Source organism: Mauremys reevesii, linkage group 1 (genome assembly GCF_016161935.1).
Source record: "Mauremys reevesii isolate NIE-2019 linkage group 1, ASM1616193v1, whole genome shotgun sequence".
NCBI lineage: Eukaryota > Metazoa > Chordata > Testudines > Geoemydidae > Mauremys > Mauremys reevesii.
The window spans coordinates 222,048,873-222,062,658 of record NC_052623.1 but is presented as its reverse complement, the minus strand read 5'-3'; positions in this window follow the sequence as shown (position 1 = coordinate 222,062,658).

The following is a 13,786-nucleotide window of genomic DNA, read 5'->3' as shown; positions in this document are numbered from 1 at the left end:
TGCCCATGGAACCCCTGCACCTCACTGCCTCCCACTGCCCCATCCAAATCCTTTTCCTTCCTCATGGCCCCCAGGACCCTTGCCCCCATTCAAACCCCCTGTTCCCCACCCTCTGACCGCCTCGACCTCTATCCACCCCTCCACCACCCCGAACTCCCCTTCCCTCTATCCAGCACCCCCCTCCCTGCTCCCTGCCGCCTTACCGTGCTGCCTGGAGGTGGCTGATGGCACTGCAGCCGTGCTGCTCAGCTGGAGCTGGGTCAAGATACCGCCGCCGCCACTGCGCACCACATGAAGCACTGGTGGCTGGCGGTGCTACAGCTGTGCTGCTCAGCTGGAGCCGGGCCACACCGCTGCCTTGCAACACCTGGAACACTGGGTCAGGCCGAGCTCCCAGCCCACTGCCCAGAGCATGCACTGGCGGTGGGGTGAGCTGAAGCTGTGTGGGAGGGGGAACAGTTGATTAGCCTCCCGGCCGGGAGCTCAGAGGCCAGGCAGGAGGGTCTCGTGGGCCACCGTATTGTGTGCCCACCCCACCCTGCTCCTAAAAGACACAGGGACCTGCCGGGAGGTGAGGTGGGGAGTTGAAGTCCTAGAGGTGCTTAGCTGGGGCAGCTCCTGGGAAGCATCCGGCAGGTCCCTCTGGCTTCTAGGGGCAGAGGGAGCATTACCTGTCACGGCGTGGGCGGCCCTCCTCGCGCCCCCTACCCCAGCTCACCTCTGCTCCGTCTCCATCTCCCTGGGCCTGAGCGTGAAGCCACCGCTTGCTTCTCAGCCTCCCAGGCTTCCTGGGGTGGGGGTGGGGAAGAGAAGCGGGGCAGAGCGTTCAGGGGAGGAGGAGGAGGCGGAGGCGAGCTGGGGCCTAAGGTGCCACTATAAATTAAAAAAACCCTTTTAGAACCGGTTGGACAACCGGTTCTAAAAGGGCTTCTAAATTAACAACCGGTTCCTGCGAACCGGTGCAAACCGGCTCCAGCTCACCACTGGGTTCTCAAACTTGGTTCACGGCTTGTTCAGAGTAAGCCCCTGACAGACCACAAGATGCTTTGTTTACCTGAGCATCCACAGGTACTGCTGCTCACAGCTCCCAGTGGCCGCGGTTCACCGTTCCCGGCCAATGGGACCTGTGGGAAGTGGCGCAAGTCGCCAGCCAAGTCAATAGCTAGAGTTCATGAGAAAGGTAACTTAAGTGTCCACAGTTGCAGACCTGGCCTGGAAAAACCCTGCTGAGTGCAGAAGAACCTTTATTATGTTAGCTCCTGTTCGAGAAAAACAGAGTTCTCACTCTCTGGTTGGGTGCAGCAAATCAGATACTTTATTATCTCTAGCAATTGCGTGGAAGGAGAGAGCTAAACAGGTCTCTCTCCATTTAAACAATTACAGCAAGCATTTATACCTTTTTGTTACATACAATGATGAGCAACAGCTGCATTTTGTTTATACATAGGTCATCCTGATATCTTATTTTTCTCACCTCTATTTAGACTCTAGTCTACATTCCATACTTATCTAACACAAGGTTGCAACAACGTCTCATACAGTTCTTTCCCACTCGCCTCACACAATCCTCCCTTCTACAAATCTTGTGTTATTAGGGTTACAGCAAGCCTGACTCTTGCTCACAGAGGGAACTGTTTGCATTGAAATCCCCTTCAAATCCCTGTCAGTTCTTGCTCTACATCCATACCCCCCCTTTTTGTGCTTCTAGCACAACTGACATCCTTATACCTCCATTCGCATCAAGTCTTGGATTTCAGATTCTACATCAAATGCTTCAACCTTAGGGGTTTTGATTGGTTGCAATGACAATACACGATTAGCATGGACATGAAAGGTATTACTATTATCACATTCTTTACAACAACAATAACATAATCCTAAACTAAATTACAACAATACAAGCAGTAACATTCCTGCGGTAATAATATGATGGGGTTGTTGTACAGTTTTAGTCACAAAGCACAATACATCATGCTTAGTACATAAAGTAGACACTCTATAAGATGTATGAAAGGCGTACTTTTCAACTTGATATATATTTTGAAGCATACGGATTTGCCCTTGTAATTCAGAGATTCTTTGAACCTCTGGTAACAATGAAAGCAAATTTTGAAACCCATCAGGTACTAAACTAGTCCAATTAAAAAGTGTCGGAGAAAAGCTTAGTTCTCACTCTTTGGTTGGGTGCAGCAAAATCAAATACTTTATTTATTCTCAACCAATTGCAAAGAGGGAGGGGGTGCGCTAGGTCACAGGGTTTCCCCCACCTAGGCAGGTCTCTCTCCAAGTAAACAATTACAGCAAGCATTTATAATTTTTGTTACCTACAATAATGAGCGACAGCTGCATTTTATTTATCCATAGACTATCTTGTTATCTTATTTTTCTCACTTCTATTTAGATGCCAATTTACATTCCTCATTATCGACACAAGATCGCAATGATTTCTCCCACAGTTCTTTCCCACTCATTTCACACAATTCTCACTCCTACAAATCTCGCATTATTAGGGTTACAGCTTGTCATAGGTTTAACCCCCACTCTGAACCTTAGAGTAAAGATGTGGGGACTTGCATGTGAACCTCCTAAGCTTAATTACCATCTTAGATCAATAGGCTGCCACCATTCCCAAGGACTAACTCCCTTCCCTGGGTAGTCTTGAGAGACTCCTTCACCAATTTTCTGGTTAACACCGATCCAACCCCTTGGATCTTATTACAAGAAGAATTTAACCATCCCCTCCTTTCCCCCACCAATTCCTGGTGAGTCCAGATCCCCTTGGATCTTAACAACAGGGAAAAATCAATCAGGTTATTAAAAAGATGGCTTTTAATTAAAGAAAAGAAATGTAAAAGAAAAGAAAAAACCTCTGGGAGATAGCATACAAGCTGATCTCTCAGACACCAGATTTAAAACACAGGATGTTCCCCTGGGCAAAAACCTTAGTACACATAAGAATACCCAATTTGATTATTCCCCTAATGCCAAGACAAGTTACAAAAAGAAAATGAACATAAATCTATCTATTCTTTTCTAAAACTTACTACAAAAAGAAAATGAACATAAATCTATCTATTCTTTTCTAAAACTTACTACTCTGATAAGAGGCTGGTTCCTTGATCTTTTCCACTCCAGCTGAAACTAAAACTGGCTCTAAACAAAAAAACAAAAAAAAAACTTCCCTCCTTCCTTTTGAAACATCTTGTTCCTCCATTGGTTCCTCTGGTCAGGTGTCAGCTAGGCTAGGTGAACTTCTTAACCCTTTACAGGTAAAAGAGGCATTAACCCTTAACTATCTGTTTATGACACAGCTAGATGACTCTTGTTAACAGAGACTGTCATGCATTGAAATCCCTGTCAGTTCTTGCTCTACTTCCACAAGGGTATCTGAAATCTAACGGCTACTTGTAAAATTCTATCCACAGGTCAGTAAATAATATGACTGGCTGCCACAGTAGTGAGATTAAAATGTATATCTTGCAACATGGTGGCTTCAACATACACGCAGCTATCATTAGCTTGAAAATGTAGGTGTCCTGTCAGAGTAGTTCCTTGTCCCAGGCCCTCCCAGTAAACGTCATGAACAGTGACAACTTCCCCTGGCTTCAGTTTACGGATACACTAAGATGTGGAGGTTCTAACGGCCAAAAAGTCCATTGATTCCTTAACCTCATCCAAAGGTCGGGTGTTATCCCAGGATCACTGACTAAAAATCAATTAGGCATGCCAGATGGTCTAATTTCCCAAACGTGTCAGTGAATTACCCAGTCCCACATGCATCTTTCCCATGGCCCCAGCAGGATTTGGTATGTGGGAGCCCACACCCCCCTAATCAGTCCATATGCTTGGAAGGAGCACTGTGAACATCTGCACTTCCACCCAGAAAATCTCCAAGTATGTCTCCATGGCCACAGATCAGATGGTACTCCTGAAGTGTCTGTAAGGGCAGTGGGCCATGCCTGGTGCTCAAGATCACTCCGAATGGCCATTAGCTGGTCATTCAGGAAATCTTGAATTTCTGAGCATGCCAGATCCCACTTCAATGCCTTCCCAGCCTCAGTGATATTCAGTACCATCTCTATTAAAACTTCTAGGTCATAGAACTAAGGGCGGAAATAACACCAACTCCAGCCTGTACTTGGGTTAGCTGGGCTCCTGAAATAAGGCCTGTGGCTTTCTCTAATTGTCCTAATTTCTCGTCATGTTCTTGACTTTTAAAAATATTCCAAATTGCTGTTGCACTATTTGCACCATCCCATAGGTGTCCAACTAAGCCTCTTTTCTTCCTAAAGGAGACTTGTACCCTTTGCTCTGCTAGCCAAATAGCAGCTCCCTTGAAGCAATTTGGATACATGGAAGTGATTTGAAAACTGGATAGGGCCAGGTGAATTTCACAATCTCTAATGTGGCATTAATTATTGTTATTTGATATCCTAGTACAGGCCTGCACAACACACGGCCCTCGGGCTGCATGCGGCCCATGGAGGCTCACTGTGTGGCCCGCGGGGGGATTTGAAATCCCACGCACACGGGAAACACCGCGCTCTGAGGGCAGCCCAGAGCCCTTTGAATCCCGGCCACGGCTGTGATTTAAAGAGCTCAGGGTTCCCGGCGGCTGTGGGCAGCCCAGAGCCCTTTGAATCCCAGCCACGGCTCCGGCGGCCGGGCTGGGGCTGGGATTTAAAGGGCTCAGAGCTCCCCTCAGCGGCAGGAGCTCTGGGCCCTTTAAATCCTTGCCCCAGCCCCGCAAAGCTCCGGGTTCCCCCCGGCCGCCGGAGTCCCTGGCCCTTTAATTTGCCCCTGAGGGTTCCCAGCCACCTCTTCAGCTGGGAGCCCCAGGGTGATTTAAAGGCTCTGGGTCTCCCAGCCACAGCTGGTGCCCCAGGGCCTTTAAATCTTGAGAAGCCCTGCCTCTTCTGGATGAGGCCACAGCCCCCTCAGGACTCTGGCAGTACCGGTAAGTCCTGTAAATTACTTTCACCCATGCCCCCGCCCCAAGTGGGACACGGGCACAGAGCCCTCGCATGCCGCTACCCCACCCCCCCAGTGGGACATAGGCATGGAGCCCTCACGTGCCGCCGCCTCCTCTCACCGGAACACGGGCATGGAGCCTTCATGTGCCGCTGCCCTCCCCAGCGGAACACGGGCACGGAGCCCTCGTGCACCACTGCCCCCCATCCCCAGCAGGACACAGGCACAGGGCCCTCGTGCACCACCACCCCCCACCCAGCAGGATGCAGCCATGTATCCCTCACGTGTCGCCGCCCCCCCGTGGGACATGAGCACAGCACCCACGTGAGCTGCTGCCCCCCCCAGCGGGACACGGGCACGGAGCCGTCACACGCCACCCCCCCCAGCGGGACACAGGGCTCAGATGCCGCCCTGTCCTGAGCGTTTTTGGCCCCCTCAAATCTTGGAGCCAGAGGGACCTGCTGGCTCTTAGACTCTCTGCATGCTGCCGGCGCTTCAAGCCCCGCTATGCAGCTCCAGCAGGTCCCATTGGTGCTTTTCCTGGCCAATGGGAGCCATGGAGCTCGCGCTTCTGGTGGGCGCAGCACGTGGAGAGTCTGGAGACTCCCCTTGCCGCTCTCACCTTAGGAGCCAGAGACCTCGCAGTTGGGCTGGTGAGTGCGGCCAGGGAAGTGGGCAGGGTGTGGTGGAGTGAGTGTCTGGGAGGTGTGCGGGGGATGATGGGCTGTGAGGGTGTGGAGGGCGCTGGGCAGTGGGGGAAGTTTGTGTGTGTCAGGGCACTGGGCAGTGGTGGTCCATGTGGGGTATTGTTTAGTTGTGGTGGTAAGGCTGTGGGGATGGGCACTGGGAGGGAGGGAGGGAGGAGAAATCTGTGTGTATTGGGAAACTAGCGAGTGGGGAGTTCAGTGTGAGGTGCTGACATGTATTAAGAGTTACCAGCTGGATTGAGGACTGATCGATCTGGACAGAGTTTATATTGAATGGGCAAATGAAAAAGATCGCAGGGAAAAAGAGTAAGGTTAGTTTAGCAGTCTTTGACATTTTGACCAATAAGGAAATTAAAATGCATTTGTAATTACATATCTTATTCTTGGCTGATAATCATTTATTGATATTTTTTAGGAAAATTTTCAATTTAAAACACAAACTTTTGTTTTTTCTTATGATATCTCCATCTGAAAACCCATATAAATTGACACAAATTGCAAATTAAAACTTTTTAAATGTATAAGCATTTTACTCGCTTGGGCACATTTGTCTCATGGCACACAAATTTGAACTCCGCTTCAAAAATGTGCACAGAAGAAATTTTTCTTTTACCTTAATTATACTATCTTAGGGGCAGGGCCGGCTCCAGGGGTTTTGCTGCCCCAAGCATCCAAAAGAAAAAATGCTGCGATCGCGATCGTGATCTGCGGGAGGTCCTTCGCTCCGAGCAGGAGTGAGGGACCCTCCACGAATTGCTGCCGAATACCTGGCAGTGCCGCCCTGCTCCAGAGTTGCCGCCCCAAGCACCTTCTTGATAAGCTGGTGCCAGGAGCCAGCCCTGCTTAGGGGCCTGCTATAACATATTACCAAGGTTCAATACAAAGTCATATAAAAGTTATACAAAAATGCATAATGCAGAGATTTATCTACAACTGCATTGATTGACTGCTGTGTGCAGTAATATTGTAACCTCTGGGGGGTTGAAGAGGGGTGTGATGGTGGGGCCGAGCAGGGATGGGGCGGGTCCTATTTCACTGCTGTGATCTGGTCACCCTATGCGCACCGTTTCCTTCCCTCTCTACAGGCTTCCACACACCGTCAGTGCCTTGCTAGTGTGCCATACACCGTGAGATATCTCTTCTCTTTGTGTGTGACTGTGAGTGTGTCCCTTGTGTGTGAATTTATTCAATAAAATCTTGAGCTTCATAATGGATACCATGAGTGAAAAGAAAAAGAGAAAAAGAGAATCAGAGCACAGAGTTTTCAACACTGAATGGATGAATAAATACTTATGTACTGTTTCCAAAGACAAAATACTGTGCCTCATGTGTCGTGAAATGTTAGCCATTCTGAAAGAATACAACCTTCGGCAGCACTTTGAAACTAAACATCCCAATCTCACCAAATTGAACCCAAATGAAAAAATAATTAAAGCAGCCAGTTTTAGTGAAAAACCTTAGTGGAGAACAGCAAATTTTCAAGACAGTGAGCACTGAGAACGATACGGTTACTAAAGTAAGCTTTCAAATTTCTAAGGAGATCGCTGATGCTTCACAGAAGGTGAGTTTTTAAAAAAGTGTATGTTGATTGCTGTATCTGAGTTATGTCCAGAAAAGAGGGGAATATATGAGAATGTCAGTCTATCACGCATGACTGTACAGAGAAGAATAGCTGCCATTTCTACCAATCTAAGTGATCAGTTAAAGCAGAGAGTCAGTGAATTCTGTTTTTACTCCCTCGCTATGGATGAAAGCACCAATTTAAAAGACACCGCCCAACTTCTTATTTTTATTAGAGGTATAGATTAAATCTTTGAAATTACTGAAGAACTTGTTGGCATGTGCTCCATGACGGGTTGCACAACTGGAAAAGAAGTCTCCAGTGAAGTGATAAAGTGCATGAACGATAAATTGGGATTAGATTTCACAAACTTGGTAGCCATTTGTACTGATGGTGCTCCAGCTATGTGCGGAAAAGAATGTTGGAGCAGTTACTCTTCTTGAAGAATTTATCGGGAGACAAATAACCAAACATCACTGCATTATACATCAGCTGGTTTTGTGTAGCAAAGTCTTAAAATTTGAGCATGTAATGTCAGTGGTAGTTTCCATTGTAAACTACATCCATTCTAGAGGACTAAAACATAGGACATTTTGAGCCTTTCTTGAAGGGGTAGATACCAAGTGCAGTGACTTAATCTACCATACGGAAGTGAGGTGGTTGAGTTGAGGAAGAGTGCTCCAACTTTTCATTGCTTTGAAAGAGGAGGTAGCAAAATTCCTAGAACCAATAAAATTCCCAGAGCTTGAAAATGAGTCCTGCAATCAAGATCTCTTTTTCTTTTGTGATATTACAGCACACCTGAATGATCTCAACATTCAACTTCAGAGAAAAAATCAGCTTATATTTCAAATGTGTGCAGCAGTGAAAGCTTTCAAAATGAAACTGAAACTTTACAGAAGTCAGCTGTCAAAAGGTGAAATGTGTCACTTTCCCACTTGTGCACAGCATATCCCTCAGCACAAACACACCAAGTTAGGAGAAAAATACACAAAGCACATCAATCTTTTGATTGAAGAATTTGACAGAACACTTACTTTGTCTAAAGAAGAAGACATCCAGTTGAAGCTGATTGAAGATCCCTTTTCTATGGATCCAGAGGAAGTGCCACTAGATTTGCAGTTGGAGGTTATTGAACTTCAATGTTTGTCAGTTTACCGAAAAAAACACAGAGAAAGCAGCCTGTGGGACCTCTACAGAAGTCTGGACAATGAAAAATACAAAAATCTTATCAAAGTTGCACTGAAAATGTTCAGCATTTTTGGAAGCACTTACATATGTGAACAAACATTTTCCATCACGAACGTGAATAAAAACAAGCAACGTTCTTCTCTGGCTGATGACCATTTGGAAGACATCATGAAAATATCCACTTCAAATATGACACCCGAATACAACAAGCTTGTTGCCCAAAAGAGATGTACTATCTCTCATTCAATTTGCAAAGTAATTATGAAAAGTACAAATGTTTTCTTTCCACGGAACAGGTGTTTTTCATTTTTCCATGATTCATAAAAAAAAATTAAAAATTTAAAAAGTTGTTTGATTTAATTGAAAAATTCTAATAAAGTATCACCCCCCCCACCCCCAACCTTCCTTTTTGGCCCACAGCTGTTTTGGTGGGGCGGCGCTGGGGAAGGAGGGTTTGTTTGCACAGGGCTGGGCGGTGCTCGGGTGGGGTTTTTCCATGGGGCCAGGCGGTGCTGGGGGGTGGAGGGGGGTTCCGCAGGGCTGGGGGGTTTCGGCCCTCAGCTGTTTTCTTTGGAGTAATGTAGCCCTTGCAGCTTTACGAGTTGTGCAGGCCTGTCCTAGTACATCTCTCTCGGGGATAGTATTATACCACATCTATTGTTTAAATATTCTCTGGTACTTTCAAGAGGCATTAACATTAATAGCATAGGAAGGGGTATATTGTAATATGGTACAGGTTAAATTATTAGTTACTGGGATCACTTCAGTACAAGTAAACTTTCCAGGGGCACAACACACACTTTTAGTAGAAGTCTGATTATTTACTAATTGGGTAACCAAAACAATAAGGACCCCTTCGCCCGATATACTACAGACTCCTGGAATGGCCATTATATTAACTCCATTATAAAACCTTAATTTAAAATTCTTGAAGCTCATTTGTAGTGATATTATATACTTTTATCTCCTCTGACCAGTCTTTTTCCACTCAATTGTTCACTTATATGGGATATCCTGAACCTTAAAAATATTTTTTCAAACAATATTTAAATAAATCACTAAAGTGTGAAGGCCTTGGCCATTGGGTTTTATCAAATTTATAGCATTGTCTGTATTTGGATGTATTAGAGGGGTAATAGTGTAATGGAAAAGATGGCAGGGGCAGTGGCAACAAGGTGCCTTTGGTATTTGTCATTTAAAATCCAATTAGAGAGTGCAATACATGCTGAAGGTACTTATCCAAAAACACAGGGTGCAGCCTGTAGAATAAACCCCAAAATCCAATCAATACCACATTCCCAAGCATAGGTCCCACAAGTTCCTTCCTACCAGTGTATAATTTTTTGTTTCTTCACCAGGGTCAGTTCTTAATGTCTTTTGTAGTCAGGAATTCCTGGACTTTGGCAATTTCAGTGGAGTGAGTGTTCCTTCTTCTTTCCTGAAGCAATCGTGGCTCATCATCATACAGGGGAGGGGTTACCAGCACATCACCCTGTAGTGCTTTGTTTTTTGTAGCAAATACTGAATGCAGGTTAGCTGTCAGTGGACAGGGGAGAGGTTACCAGCACATCACCTTGTCCTTTTCTCCTGCTGTTCAGAAGGAGGAAAAAAAATACCAGAAGGAGCTCGAGGTGGAGGGGTCTTTTTTTGTGGTGAGTAGCATGGGTCCAGGCAGTCAATCCTTGGCACTTCACAGCGGTGTTGGTAGTCAGCAGGACTTGGTAAGGGCCTTTCCAGCATGGAGCCAAAGCAGTCTTTCATTGGTGGACCTTTACATAGATCCAATCTCCTGGTTCCAAGGAGTGGCAGGGATTCTGGGGTCTTTGGGTAGCGCTTCTCTACCTGTGAGAAAAGAAACTTAACACATTTCATTAATGCCTGGCAGTGTATTGCAGATTTTACATCTGCTTAGGCACATTCAGGCCCCCCACTTTTTCTTAGTTGTCAGCCAAGTCTTAGCTGTGAGCAGTGTCCTTGAATGGGGCCAGCATCTTATTTGTAGACTGAGCACGCTAGCTATTTTTTCCTAGTTAATTCATTCTATTCTTTTTCCTTCTCCCCTTCTTGGTTTCTTTTAACCTACAAAGGAAACTTCCACTCTTCACTCATACACCTTTTCCCAGTCATGAACACATACACATTGCCTTTATACAGTACATTAGTCTTATTATTCAATGTATGCCACATATACCCTTCCACTAAAATAACTTTATTACAGAGCTTTGGCGCAACAAGCCAGGACAAGCACACCCACTTTGAGGAGTCCACTCAGTACAACCTTTGGTGTCCAATAGCTTTCCACCCTCCCCAGCCCTCTGGCTAGAAATCTGAGGTAGCCAGAAGGATCCCATGTGCAATATGGGGAGTGGGTTAACTTTTCATGTCCTTGCTTCCAAAGACTGTTGGTATACAAACTTTAACAACAATTTTCCAATTAAAAGATCTGGCCAATGAAGCTTCTTTTTCTTACTTAAGCAAATGTATTAGACTTTAGTATACCACATTCTCCTGATTTATCCAAACACTTTGCATTTCAAATTGAATAAAACAAGTATCTGCATTTTGATTTAACCCTTCTATTTGATTTTGAACTAGACTGTCCTATGAAAAATATTAAACACAACAATTCTGGCCACAAGACAAACACCACAAAACAGGACATAGAACACAGAACATAATTCCTATTGTGCCAGTAAATGCATGGTACGTTGGATACTGTTTAGCTGGCATCAGTTTTCTCTGATTATCTGAAAGACAAAAAGAACATAGGTCTACCCCTTCTGCTTGAAATATTTCCTTTTTATAAAAATACCCTTGTTGATTTCAGGCAAATCAGAGGAATCACCCTGTATTTTCTTGTATTTGTTTCATAGGCAGCCCAGGTTTCAGTGCCTTCTATCTTATCAGTCAGATAATTTGCATTTAATACAGATGCTTTCTGGCTTACTTAAAAAGGGATACAATTGTTTTTACCAGAATTTTGATTGCCTTTTACTTTTAACCCCTGCTTGTCTCCCAAAGGACACTTTTTAGCAATTCAAATCATCATTATATATTGTCCTGGGGTTTTGAAATCCTCATGCTTATACTTACTTACTCTTTTCCTTCCACTATGCCTTCAAAGTTTCCAACCTGTTTTCCTCTCTATCTGTTGCCTGTCTGCTTGACCTGATCCTGCTTTTCTCACTGAATCATCCCTTCCATGGGCACCAGCTTTGTTCCACTACCAATTTAGCTAGGAGGGTGGGCTTCTCAACTAGTCCCCACCCTTCCTGGTCTCTTCCCTTAAACATTCTTACTCACAAGGCTATCCGAGTCCTCCCCTGTGAGGCTTGCCACCTGGGCAAAAACACATCACCCATTGGCATGTAACTGTTCAATTTTCTCTTTGTGGCAAACACACTGCAGTTATAGTAGCATATGCTGAGCACAAATGGTTAAATTTTGACAAGTCCCTGAAGGATCGGAACTTGCTTAGCAAGTGCTTCCTTTTCTGCCTGGAAGTCCTGTCCCTCACCAAAAGCTCTTACGTAAATTAAGCTGTCATGGGATAAAAGGGAAGGTCCTTTCATGGATTGAGAACTGGTTAAAGGACAGGGAACAAAGGGTAGGAATTAATGGTAAATTCTCCGAATGGAGAGGGGTAACTAGTGGTGTTCCCCAAGGGTCAGTCCTAGGACCAATCCTATTCAATTTATTCATAAATGATCTGGAGAAAGGGGTAAACAGTGAGGTGGCAAAGTTTGCAGATGATACTAAACTACTCAAGATAGTTAAGACCAAAGCAGATTGTGAAGAACTTCAAAAAGATCTCACAAAACTAAGTGATTGGGTAACAAAATGGCAAATGAAATTTAATGTGGATAAATGTAAAGTAATGCACATTGGAAAAAATAACCCCAACTATACATACAACATGATGGGGGCTAATTTAGCTACAACGAGTCAGGAAAAAGATCTTGGCGTCATCGTGGATAGTTCTCTAAAGATGTCCACGCAGTGTGCAGAGGCGGTCAAAAAAGCAAACAGGATGTTAGGAATCATTAAAAAGGGGATAGAGAATAAGACTGAGAATATATTATTGCCCTTATATAAATCCATGGTACGCCCACATCTCGAATACTGTGTACAGATGTGGTCTCCTCACCTCAAAAAAGATATTCTAGCACTAGAAAAGGTTCAGAAAAGGGCAACTAAAATGATTAGGGGTTTAGAGAGGGTCCCATACGAGGAAAGATTAAAGAGGCTAGGACTCTTCAGCTTGGAAAAGAGAAGACTAAGGGGGGATATGATAGAGGTATATAAAATCATGAGTGATGTTGAGAAAGTGGATAAGGAAAAGTTATTTACTTATTCCCATAATACAAGAACTAGGGGTCACCAAATGAAATTAATAGGCAGCAGGTTTAAAACAAATAAAAGGAAGTTCTTCTTCACGCAGCGCACAGTCAACTTGTGGAACTCCTTACCTGAGGAGGTTGTGAAGGCTAGGACTATAACAATGTTTAAAGGGGGACTGGATAAATTCATGGTGGCTAAGTCCATAAATGGCTATTAGCCAGGGTGGGTAAGAATGGTGTCCCTAGCCTCTGTTCGTCAGAGGATGGAGATGGATGGCAGGAGAGAGATCACTTGATCATTGCCTGTTAGGTTCACTCCCTCTGGGGCACCTGGCATTGGCCACTGTCGGTAGACAGATACTGGGCTAGATGGACCTTTGGTCTGACCCGGTACGGCCTTTCTTATGTTCTTATGTTCTCAAGGCCTGCACTTTAAGTGGAGAGGGATAGCTCAGTGGTTTGAGCATTGGCCTGCTGAACCCAGAGTTGTGAGTTTAATCCTTGAGGGGGCCATTTAGGGAACTGGAGTAAAAAAACCTGTCTGGGGATTGGCCCTGCTTTAAGCAGGGAGTTGAGCTAGATGACCTCCTGATGTCCCTTTCAACCCTGATATTCCAAGAACTTGCCCTGGGCATAGGTTTTTGTTGCTGCCTGGTTCATGATAAATTGCTGAATTCTAGTTATCAAGTACACATCTCTTCCCTATTCTCCAGCTTCTCTATTGCCCAGTCCCACTACATCTGGGGGTAGATCCACCTGACACCCTTCCTGGTCAACCGGCGGGGAGAGAGGAATGCTAAACCCCTCTCCAGTTCTCAGACTTACTGTGACTGAGTGGACACACCTTTAATCATGCAATCCTCAACATATAACACCAACAATACCAAGCAAAGCAAACATAAAATAACAAGGGCAAAACAAATAGATAGGGGGAGCCCTGCAGAATGCACACTTTCTCAATTTTCCACCAGACTGTGACAGATTTCTGTTACCAACCTATCCCTCATGTCAGGTGA